The sequence below is a fragment of the Panthera onca genome, chromosome B3 (genome assembly GCF_046562875.1).
Source record: "Panthera onca isolate mPanOnc1 chromosome B3, mPanOnc1 haplotype 2, whole genome shotgun sequence".
NCBI classification, from domain to species: domain Eukaryota; kingdom Metazoa; phylum Chordata; class Mammalia; order Carnivora; family Felidae; genus Panthera; species Panthera onca.
In genome coordinates, this window is record NC_138344.1 from 67464675 (window position 1) to 67475921 (window position 11247).

Sequence of the window (11247 nt, forward strand, 5' to 3'; positions counted from 1 at the left end):
GGTCATGGGGCAGGTGAAGAGCCTTTCTGCTGTGTCTTTGGCTGCACGCCATCCAGGCACGGCTGCCTCAGTGCTCCCTCCTCAGGTGCAAACCTGTCCTCTGCGTGGTTTCAAAACCTGGACAGACCTGCCTTTAAGAGATCAGAGTGAGCCTTGTGTTCACCTGATAATGCAGCTGAAGACACACAATTTGTACTTAGCATGGCTTTCATTGGATTTGAAGATGTTCCCCTCCGTTTAGGACAGAGAATGCAGGAGCCTTATACGTTGATGAGACTTGTTTTCTTTTGTGTTTCTATTTCTCCGAAAGAGTACTGAATAGTCAAATATCACTCTATCTGAGCTCCTGTAGAATTTGGTAATAAAGCCTTTTTTCTTCTAAACGAAATTGCTTTCAGGTAAACGAATATGTAGACACCTCACATAAGGTGTGCTTTGCTACATGAGGAAAAGGAAGTGTTTTTATCCTATTAATTGTCCATTTTGATCACTCTTTCTATTCAAGGAACTGCTTCTAAAACAATGCATTTGAAACATACAGAGCTACAATTAGAAAAAGAAAATTCTTTAATATGAAAAAAGTTGCCACGATTGAAGAATTTTCAGAATTTCTTGGTTATTATTTGGAAATTTATAGCTTCTAGAGTTGAAGTTTTTCAAACAAAAGGTGTATTTGTGTGTAAGGAAGAGTCTGAAATTATATGCAAAACAGTGTGCATATGCATGTTTGTGTTCTGAAGAAAGGCTTCATGGCTCTAATCAATTCTCAGGAGGGCTGATGACAGAAAGAATTCCCAGTTCACCTGTCTCACTCTCCTCCCTTCCCTTGCTTCTCTGAAGTCAACAGCTCTCTGTCTCTGCCTCTCTCTCTCTCTCTCTCTCTCTCTCTTTCCCTCTCCCTCTCTCTCTCTCTCTCTCTCTCTCTCTCCCTCTCTCTCTCTCTCTCTCTCACCAGCTTCCTGTTAATCCCTTCTCAGATGAACTGTTCTTTTGTTTTCTGACCCGGTGAGGCTGAGCCAGGGTGGTGATGGTGGTAAATGGCCAGACTGCAGTGAGCGCCCTGGGGGTGGGCTGTTAGGAAGATGGACGGTGCCTCCTAGACCTGCCCTGAGGAGCATCTCCTGGGAGGGAAATGGTGCATCCAAGATGCCACTGTGTCAAACCTCCATTACACTGAAGATACACTGACCGAGACCATCCAGGGGAGAGACTGAAGTGGGTAGTAGCTTTCCCTGAATACTTCCCTGTCATCCATTTTTTCCCCCATTTGGTTTTATTTCTTATTTGATGTTTCAGGGCATCTTTTCCCCCACTTTCCTTGGCTTCAGTATCCATTACAACATCCTAACACTCTAATTGGCTTTCTGTGGGGGCAAACAGGAGGCATTGCTTCCGGCAGGATAGGATTTTCTGTCCTGTTGATTGATGGGTTAATTTTTATTGGACACTGTGTGCTACCAGCAGAACCAAAAATCCAAAACACGCTTCTAGCTTTAGGAGTTTATGTTCTGATGAAAGTAAGACAACACATTCCAACCTCCCAGTTTCTTTCTCTTACCAGTAGTATTCCCTTCTATTTCTTTCCTTTAAGACAAGTCTCCATAAGCAATAAGTGGATACTGAGGTACCCAGACACATAATTTAGGGCCCAGAAACATGCTATTAAAAAAAAAAAAAAAAGCTGAGGTGCCTGGGAGGCTCAGTCAGTTAAGCATCCCACTCCAGCTCAGGTCATGATCTCACGTATTGTGAGTTTGAGCCCCGCGTCGGGCTCTGTGCTGACAGCTTAGAGCCTGGAGCCTGCTTCAGAGTCTGTGTCTCCCTCTCTCTCTCTCTGCTCCTCCCCTGTTCACGTGCTCGCTCGCTCTCTTTCTCTCTCAAAAATAAATAAACGTTAAAAAAATAGAAATTAAATAAATAAATACATACATACATAAGCCAATTGGATCAGGCAGCCTGATGGGGGGAGTGGGTTCATTGGAAGAGTTTGAGTAATCATATTCATTGAGTGGTTGTTCAATGCTGGACTTTAAAACAGTCAAACATTTCTCCAGATTCTTTTGGTTCTATCCTACATCGTTAGATTACATTATGTCAAATTTTAAGTAGTCATTTGAAGAATGTTTCATTGTGCCTCCATGTCCATGCTATAAGAATCCATATGATTATTCCTCCATAAATTAACGGCCCCCCTTTCCAGACATTTCATGTTCCTTTCACCAAGTGCTCACAGCTGAGTAACCCAGAGTGTTTCCCAGTTTGCTCAGAGGAAATTTAGTGCTCAAATAAGCTAATTGTTTCATCTCTGAATCAGTCACAATATTTCTGAACCACCATTTCCTCCTCTGTAAAATGATGGTATATTGGAGATGGTGATCTTTAAGATTCTTCCAGCTCTGCATCACCTCCCAACACACACACACACACACACACACACACACACACACACACACTTTCTTGTATGATTTCTGATCTCATTCATACCCTTATTTAATTAAAAAAGAAGCTGCATACCAGTATGACCCATGTCTGCCTTGTTCACCTATATACCCCTGGTTTCCATATAAATGGAGTGCACTCAATATATACTGAAGGAATAAATTACTCTACATGCATCGTGATGTGTGCCTCAAATCCTTCTTTAGAAGGAAAGGGTCCATAATATAAATTCTCACATTTCATTTGCATACAATTCTTACATCATGTGTAAAAATCTTATGTTCACTCTGCCTGTGCAGCTACAGGTAAAATGTTATCACTTCTTTCTCTTCTTTTTTTTCCCTTGTTGATCTAATTCTCCTGCATAGTTTTCATAAAAGTCCCCAATTTGAAAAGAAAGCTAAAATGTAGAACAAGAAGCCTGCCAGCTGGTGGCCAGAGCTGGGGCTGCTCAGAAAGAAAGGAGCAAGGTCCTTAAGCCCAAGGAGGCCACTAAACCTACCAGCTGACCACCAATCTAACAATACACAGAAGGAACAAAGCTCCTTGTTCCCTAGGCTAAAAATGCTAAACTGTCCCAGCAAACAATGGGTCTGATGCTTCAGAACTGGGCAGAATGAGCCAACCACTGCCCAGAGGCCCTGGAGACTCCCATTGTTGCCCAGAAAGAGTCTACCCTGAAACTAGGATCAAAACAACTTCAACCATGTTAAATGTGCTGCTTTTATCTTTCCCTGTGAGTCAGAGGTTTTTCTCTCAACATAAAGCTTAGCCAGAACAATGAGATGGTGTTCTTGGAGAGGGGGATGGCAGGAAGTTAAAGGGTGGATTATGGGGAAGATCGAGTTAAAAACGGGAAACCAAGATGGGAGAAGAGATGTACTTGGATTGATTTTCTCCCTCTAAACGGCAGTCTGAAGCGACTTCCTTCCCATACATTTGATGGGCAATGCTGCTCTCTAGTGGCCAAGTGAGATGAGCACATGTTCCAATTAAATTCCCATAATATTTAGGGGCATTTTTTGTTGTTGGGGATTTCATTGTTTTTGTTTTTGTTTTAAGTTTCTTTATTTACTTTGAGTGAGAGAGAGCACACGTGCAGGAGGGGCACAGAGAGAGAGAGAGAGAGAGAGAGAGAGAGAGAGAGAGAGAGAGAGAGAGAGAATCCCAAGCAGGCTCCTGGCTGTCAGCACAGAGCCTGATGTGGGGACTCACCAGCCAGGGAGATCTCGACCTGGGCCGAAACCAAGAGTTGGTGGGTCCGGTAGCTTCACCGACTGAGCCACCCAGGTGCCCCTCATTTTTAAGATTATTTTGGTTTTATGTCTTAAAATGAAAAGATAGACATTTTACCAAAACACATAATTCCTTCTAAAAGAACTCAGGTAACTCTCCTCCTCTTTGTTTCTTCACTCATTTTTCCATGATGTTCCTACATATGTGGGCAATTGTGGGCCTTCCCAGCAAACCATGTGGCCCGGGTGTTTGAAGAGACCTAGGGAGGCCTGGCACCTCTCTTCCACCTCAGGCTCTGGCCACTAGAGGACCTCTGGGAGACGCACCGGGTGGACATTTTCTGTCACTGCTCCCTTCAGTTGGAAGGCTCTGTCCTTATTTCCTCACATGGATGGTTCCTTCCCATCACTCAGCTAAGCTCAGAGGCCACTTGGCTCTGGCAGTCCCACTGCACCCCCACCCTCCCAGAATGCCAATCCCCAGCACATTATCATTTTTCTGGTTTCATACAGCTCATTGCTTTTCAAAATTATGTTGTTTATTTGTTTCCTTATTTACTGTCTCTCTCTCTCCTCCATCACAATATAAGCTTTGTAACAGCAGGAGCCTTATTTTTTTGTTCCATTCATATATCTCCAAACACTAGAAAATGTTGCAGGTGCTTGGCACATAGCAGACTCTCAAAAAATATTTTTGAATGAATGATAGAAAAATATTTGTCTCCTAAAACTTCTCTCACAGCAGTAATAGTTTTGTCTAACATGCTGCCATCTCCAATGTTAGGAAAGTGGGACATGAAGATATAGGCAGAATTTCACTAGGGAAATATAATGTACAAAACCCCTGTCCAAGCATCAGCAGAAGTAGCAGATTAGTCTTGCAAATTACTAGTACTAGGTTTAATTTAATTTTTAAAAGTCTGATTGTCTAGGTTTCTCCTTGTCTGCTCAGCAAAAAGTCCTACTGTATGCAGGTACAGTTTTCTAAAACAATAGAAATACCCAGAAGGGAACGTAATGGTAAAGAAAATTCTCAGTCTTGTTAATAATCAGATGTCAGTTGGTAGTATGATTTAATTTAATTGATTTAAGAGACATAAAGCTATGGATATACAACCCGATCATATCAGGAGAGTTTTTAAGAGGACAATATACCCTTTCTTGGTAATACCAGTATATCCTGTGCTGTAGTGACCACAATATCTGCCTTCATTATACCTTTTATTTTTTTAATGTTTATTTATTTTTGAGACAGAAAGAGAGCGTGAGCAGGGGAGAGGCAAGGAGAGACTGGGATAAACGATCCAAAGTGGGCGCTGTGCTGACAGCAGCGAGCCCAATGTGGGACTCGAATTCATGAACCATAAGATCATGACCCGAGCCGAAGTTGGATGTTCAACTGACTGAGCCACCCAGGCACTCTGCCTTTATTATATCTTTTAAAGCAAATGTTTAATGGTTTCCTTATGTAACTATAGAACCATCTTTAAAATAAGACATGTTTTGATAGTCTACTTATAGCAAGGTTTTTGTTTCATTTTTTCCTTCCTCCCCTCCCCCCATATAAAATATAATATGCCACTCCAGTGCATAAAACAAAAAAAATTCTGAGCTTCCCTGGTTAAAGCCATGTAGGGACCCAGAGTTCTGCCCAATGAGTCTCTCTCACCATTCTGTCCTCCCTCTCTCCCCTCCTTCCATTTTGAAAGCCACTAAGTTCCCCCAGTGGAGCTACAGGGCTCCTAAATACAGACAGAAAACAATGGTGTAGATCATACCCATGGTAATCCCAACACTTTAAAAATTCTAATGTTCTATTATTAATTCTGGCTAAAGAGAAGCACTTATTAAACAAGCTAATGTGTGATTCCATACATTTGCTTATTCAATAAATAATGTGGATTGCGTTCTTACTATGTGCCGGGCTCTGCTAAGAACAGGGAATACCTGTGAAACAAACAAGGCCCCTGCTTTCACAGAGTTTATTGTAGTGGGAGATACTGATAAATGGACAGTTATAATGCAGCGAATGTAGCAAATGTGATGATCGGGTAAATACAGAGCAGAGCATACAGGGAGTACACTTAGCAGGAGCTTTATAGATCAGATATAAATGTAAATGAGTGAAAGGTGTGGGAAGTGCTTTTCCAGCTAAGAGGATCACAAGTACACACGGGCCCAGGGTGAGAAAGGGCATGGCCCACCTGAGGAACCAGAAGAAGCTCTGTTTCAGTGGAGCATCAAGTGTATGGGAGATACAACAGGGAGAGGGAAGGGTGAGGCTGGAGAGGTGAGCAGAGTCCACATCACAAAGGGTCATTGTAAATAGCTTGAACTTGAGCTGGAGGACAGTGTAAACCTATTGAAAGATTATAATCAAGCGAATGATGTGATCAGTTCAGTTGCAGTTGAAGAATGCCAGCAAGCCTAATCAATGAGGTTGACGAGGAGAATGTTGTAGTAATTGAGATGAGAGATGATGGTAGTCTAATTTAAAAATGGCCATTGACATGGAGAAGAAAGGTATTTAAGAAATACTCAACAAGACGTGGTTGGTTGACTATGAGAGATGAGGGTAAAGGAAAGGGAAAGGATCATGTCCAGGTTTCTGGCTTGAGCTACTGAGTGGATGGAGATTCCATCATTAATACAGAAGAACTAATATGGGCAGAAGGATAATGAGTTTTATTGGACATGTTGTGGGATATGCTTGTCAGACAAGCAAGTGGAAATAATTGGGATACAGTTGTGTATGTGGATTTGAATCTCAGAAAAAGTACGGCCTAAAGATAAACATAGAGGATTCATCAGCATATGTGGTTGGTGGTACTTGAAAACATGAAAATACATAAGATATACAAAAGATTTGTAGAGAAAGAAAGAGAGGCTCTAGAATAGAACCTTGTGGGACAACACATGCAAAGGGCAAGGAGAAGAAGGGCTCCACAGGAAACAGAGAATGAAGCAACAAGAAGGTAGAAGGCAAATTTTTGGAAACTAAAGGAAAAAAGTGTTTGGGGCACCTGAGTGGCTCAGTCGGTTAAGCATCCAACTTCAACTCAGGTCATGATCTGACGATTTGTGGGTTTGAGCCCTGTGCCGAAGCACAGAGCCTGGAGCCTGCTTCAGATTCTGTGTCTCCCTCTCTCTCTGCCCCTCCCCCCTCACACTCCATCTCTCTCTCAAAAATGAATAAATGTTAAAGGAAAAGAGTGTTGCAAGGAGAAAGTGATTGACAATGTTGGATTTTGCTGAGAGATAACTGAGAAATGTTCCTTGGTTTTATCCAGAAGGCACTCATTGCTAACCTTAGTGAAAATAATATGCATGGAAGTCATAAGAATAGAAGTCACACTGTTACAGGGTCAAGGGAAGATGGAAAAGTAGAGACAACAGTGAGACAATTCTTAGGAAGTTTCGCTATGAAAGAAAAGTAGGACACAGGGTGATAACAGAATAGAAATGTAAGGTCAAATGAGGTTTTTGTTTGATTTTATGTAGAAATACTGATGGAAAGGAAAGTATTGTCATTTCTATTTTATAGAGAATCAAAGAGGTTAAGCAATTTACCCAAACTCAACCAAGGTAGAGGTGGTCAACCTTTTTTGTAACACAAAACTCCTATCTGTGTACACATCAGATTTAATTCAGTGGCATGATGGTTTAAAACATGAAAATTAATAAGCGGGTAAGAGGTGCCATCCAGACAAGTTTAGCTTTTGGTGTGTACCCAAATACCTCCTAGGCACACCCACAAATTCAGCTTCCAGGAGACGTAAACTAAAACACTACTCATGCAGAGCATGTGTTCTGGAATCAGACTGCTTAGTTCAAATGCTAATCACATGTGTACTAATTTAATGACCTTAAGCAAATCACTTACCCTCCCTAAGTCTCAGACTCATTAGTGTAATATGAGGATGTTCACAGTGTCTATTTTTGGTACATAAGTTCTCCATAAGTCTCTCGTATTGCTACATATCTTATGGAGACACTGACTGCCCTCTGTTCTAGGCTACCTTCTTGAGGATTTTGTATAGCAAACAGCCTCGGGACACAGAATTAGTGTCTCCCTCAAAGCAAAGGGCAGGCATACCTACCGTCTATGATAAAAGATTTAAGTTTACTAAGCTTAGGGCTCCTCTTAGGGCTCCTACAACACAGACCACTGTGTATGCTGGCATCTCCATGGAACTGCGGGGCCAGAAGAACTATACAAATATGCTGAAACTCATGCTTTAGCCTGAGTCGTGAGTGATAAAGTCCTTTGTCTCGTTCTCAGGAGGTTTATGTCTTCTGCCAGGCCTCAGAAGTTTGTCAATAAAGTAAAATCTCAGATCCCTTGCAGTTCTTCACATCTTATAGAATTTAAAGATGAAATGAGTTTGTTCATTGAAAATGTTTAACACACTCCTTGGTACTTAGTAAGCACTCCATAAATGCTAACTCTATATTATACCCATCACAATAAGGGTACGCCCATGGGAGTACCACATAAATGAAAGCATGTATGCCTGAAGCCCCACTTGAAGAAATCAGTCCTGTGTGTTAAAGCTTTGTGTAATTCTAGGAGTATACTTTTATATATTCCGAATACAAATGCCAACGGGAAGGTAACTTACATAACTGTCCTTTCCCATCAATATCTCAATGACTACCAGCACTCAATTCTCATAGCAGAATTTGGCGGAGGAAGACTTAAGAAGTGTATGTTTTATGTGTGTGGGAGAGAGCTTTGAACATAAGGCATTGCCCAGATAAACAGACTTGAGTAGGAGCTAAAGGTATCATTATGAGGATGAGGTTGGTATCTATCTTGTTCAGTACTGTATTTCCAACACAAGACCTAGGATACAGAGGCCCAAAGAAATCTTTCTTAAATAGATGACATCTCAGAGAGAAGTTCAGGGAGCCTTTCTTTGTCATCCAGAAGTAGATATCTCAGTCACTGAAGTGTCCCTGTCCTCAAATTATCTCCACCAAACTTGACAACCATTTTACCTACTAAAAGGAAACTCCATCAAAAGTCTAAGATAAAAAGAAACAATAAAATAACAAAACAAACTTTTGACCTACTTTGTTATGCACTGAAAGGCACACTTTGGCAGACAAAAAGGCTTGTGCTATGTAATTGTCATCAATGTTTCACTTAATATTTTAATGAGCTGAGCAACTGACATCCTGGCTGAACACATGCCTTTTGTGGGTCTTGTTGCTAAGCAAAAGAAGTGTATAAAAAAACGTGTTGTCCTTTTTTTTTTTCCAAAAAAACAAAAGTCACTAATTCCTGAAAACATAAATACATCTCAACTGCCACTTGGATTTATACAAAGATGATTCCTGTCATCCTCCTTCCTTCTCAAGCCAGCTCTTCTCATATTTTCCTTTTTCCTCAGAGCTGCTGTGTTGGGTTCCAGACCCCTATGCCGGTTCCTGGATGCAGAGCAGATGCTTCTGAGCCAGGACATGTCTGCCAGGACAGGCGGTGTCATTTTTAGCTATTTTTCTCTTCTACTTTCCCCAACCCTTCCCAGAACTACACTGATACATTTATTTTAATATTCTTTCTTTCCCTTCAGCTGGCAAAGTTTTCTCCATATCTGATGTTTTTCTCTATTTACTCTATACTCTTCTCTCTTCCCTCCCCCCCTGCCCTCAGTTCTCTCCATTTCCCTCTCTCCGTGGATGGGTGATCTTTTGGAAACTCCAGGATGATCAAGAAGCAGTTTTAGAGAGGGGTGCCTGGGTGGCTTAGCGGGTTAAGCATCAGACTTCAGCTCAGGTAATGATCTCACACTCTGTGAGTTCGAGCCCCACGTCAGGCTCTGTGCTAACAGCCCAGAACCCGGAGCCTGCTTCAGATTCTGTGTCTCCCCCTCTCTCTGCCCCTCCCCTGCTCATGCTCTGTCTCTCTCAGTCTCAAAAATAAATAAAAACATTAAGAAAAAAAATTTTTTTAAACAAAGAAGCAATTTTAGAGAAGCAGGGGAGATTGGTAATATGATTCTAAATTTGGGGCACCTGAGTGTCTCAGTTGATTAAGTGTCCGACTCTTGATCTCGGCTGAGGTCATGATCTCATGGTTCATGAGTTCAAGCACTGAGTCAGGCTCTGTGCTGACAGCATGGTGCCTGCTTGGGATTCTGTCTGTCTGTCTGTCTCTCTCTCTCTCTCTTTCTACCCCTCCCCAGCCTTTATGCTCAAAATAAATAAATAAACTTTAATAAATAAATACATAAATAAATAAATAAATAAATAAATAAATAAATAAAATTGGAGGGAGCAGCAGCAAACTGAATACTCTCTAAGCAGTGTGGTATTTACATTCCTTATTCGCCAGCCCTTGAAGATAAACATTAAAAATTTCCCCATCATATAGATCGAAAAACTAAGGACTGAGAGGTTAAGCTACCACACCAGGTTTAACAGCGAGTAAATGGCACCACCAAAATTTGCACCCAGACAGTGTGATTCCACGGCTGACTCAGCCTTGTGCTCTCATGTCTTGAGCTCAGATTTTTTTTGGGGGGAGGGGGGGTGGGTAAACAGGAGTTATCTAAACAATTTAATAAAGGAGAGGTCAAGTTCTTCTAGGCAGAGGGCATGGCAATGTATAGAGGCCTAAAGATGTGAACCAGCTTAACAAATTTGGTGAACCACAATATACACAGGGGAGTAACCAGGAAACAAACAAAAAACCTAGGAAACTTTGGAGACTCATTTATGACATACTTAGGAGTGGAAAGACATGGAGGGTCATATTTAAGAGACTTGGGCTCAAATAACATCTAACATAATGGTCAATGCCTTATTTAACCTCGGTCAGCCCCTATTTCCTCATCTCTAAAATTGGGATGACACATATTTCACGGTTTAATGGCAAAGATTTTTAAAGATAACATATGAATTAGTTTTGTAAACCGTGGCATTTTATGCAAATATCTTTCACCCTCTTAGCTTCTCCCTCTCTGTCACGGAAAGTAGGTTCATAATTGAGACTGAGGAAGCAACTATAAAATAAAGGACATTCCAGGGGCCTGGGGAAATCTTGCAGGCAGCCTGCAGTCTGGAAGTTATTCTTTTTGAGCCTGAAGTCTGGGAGGTTTATGAGACCCATCCTAACCCAGCGGTACAGAGAAAACGGTTTTGTCAAAGACATTAGTCAAGCATTTTTCTACTTGAGAGAAGTTGCACCTTTGAACTCTGGCATTTTATGGATTTTTTGAAATATGATAAGAACAGAAGTGACTAAAACAAAGGAATGCTAGACTCTATATCTTAAAAACTGAACTTTGAGAAAATATGGAGAACCCGCAGAATTTGTATACCTGCTCCAATCCAGTGAGCTGGTATGGGATGCAGGTCAGCTCAGAACCTGGACTGGGGTGGAAGCCAGGCTCATCAGCAGATGAAAATGTGGCCCGTGACAGAAGATCCCAAGCCCAACACAAGAGCCACCTCCCCAAGCCACCACTCAGTTTCAGTACATGGAATGATTTGGAGCCATTTGCAACTTGGGCAATACTAGTCAGCAGAAAATTCTGTCACATTTTGAGGGCTCCTCTCTGTCCCT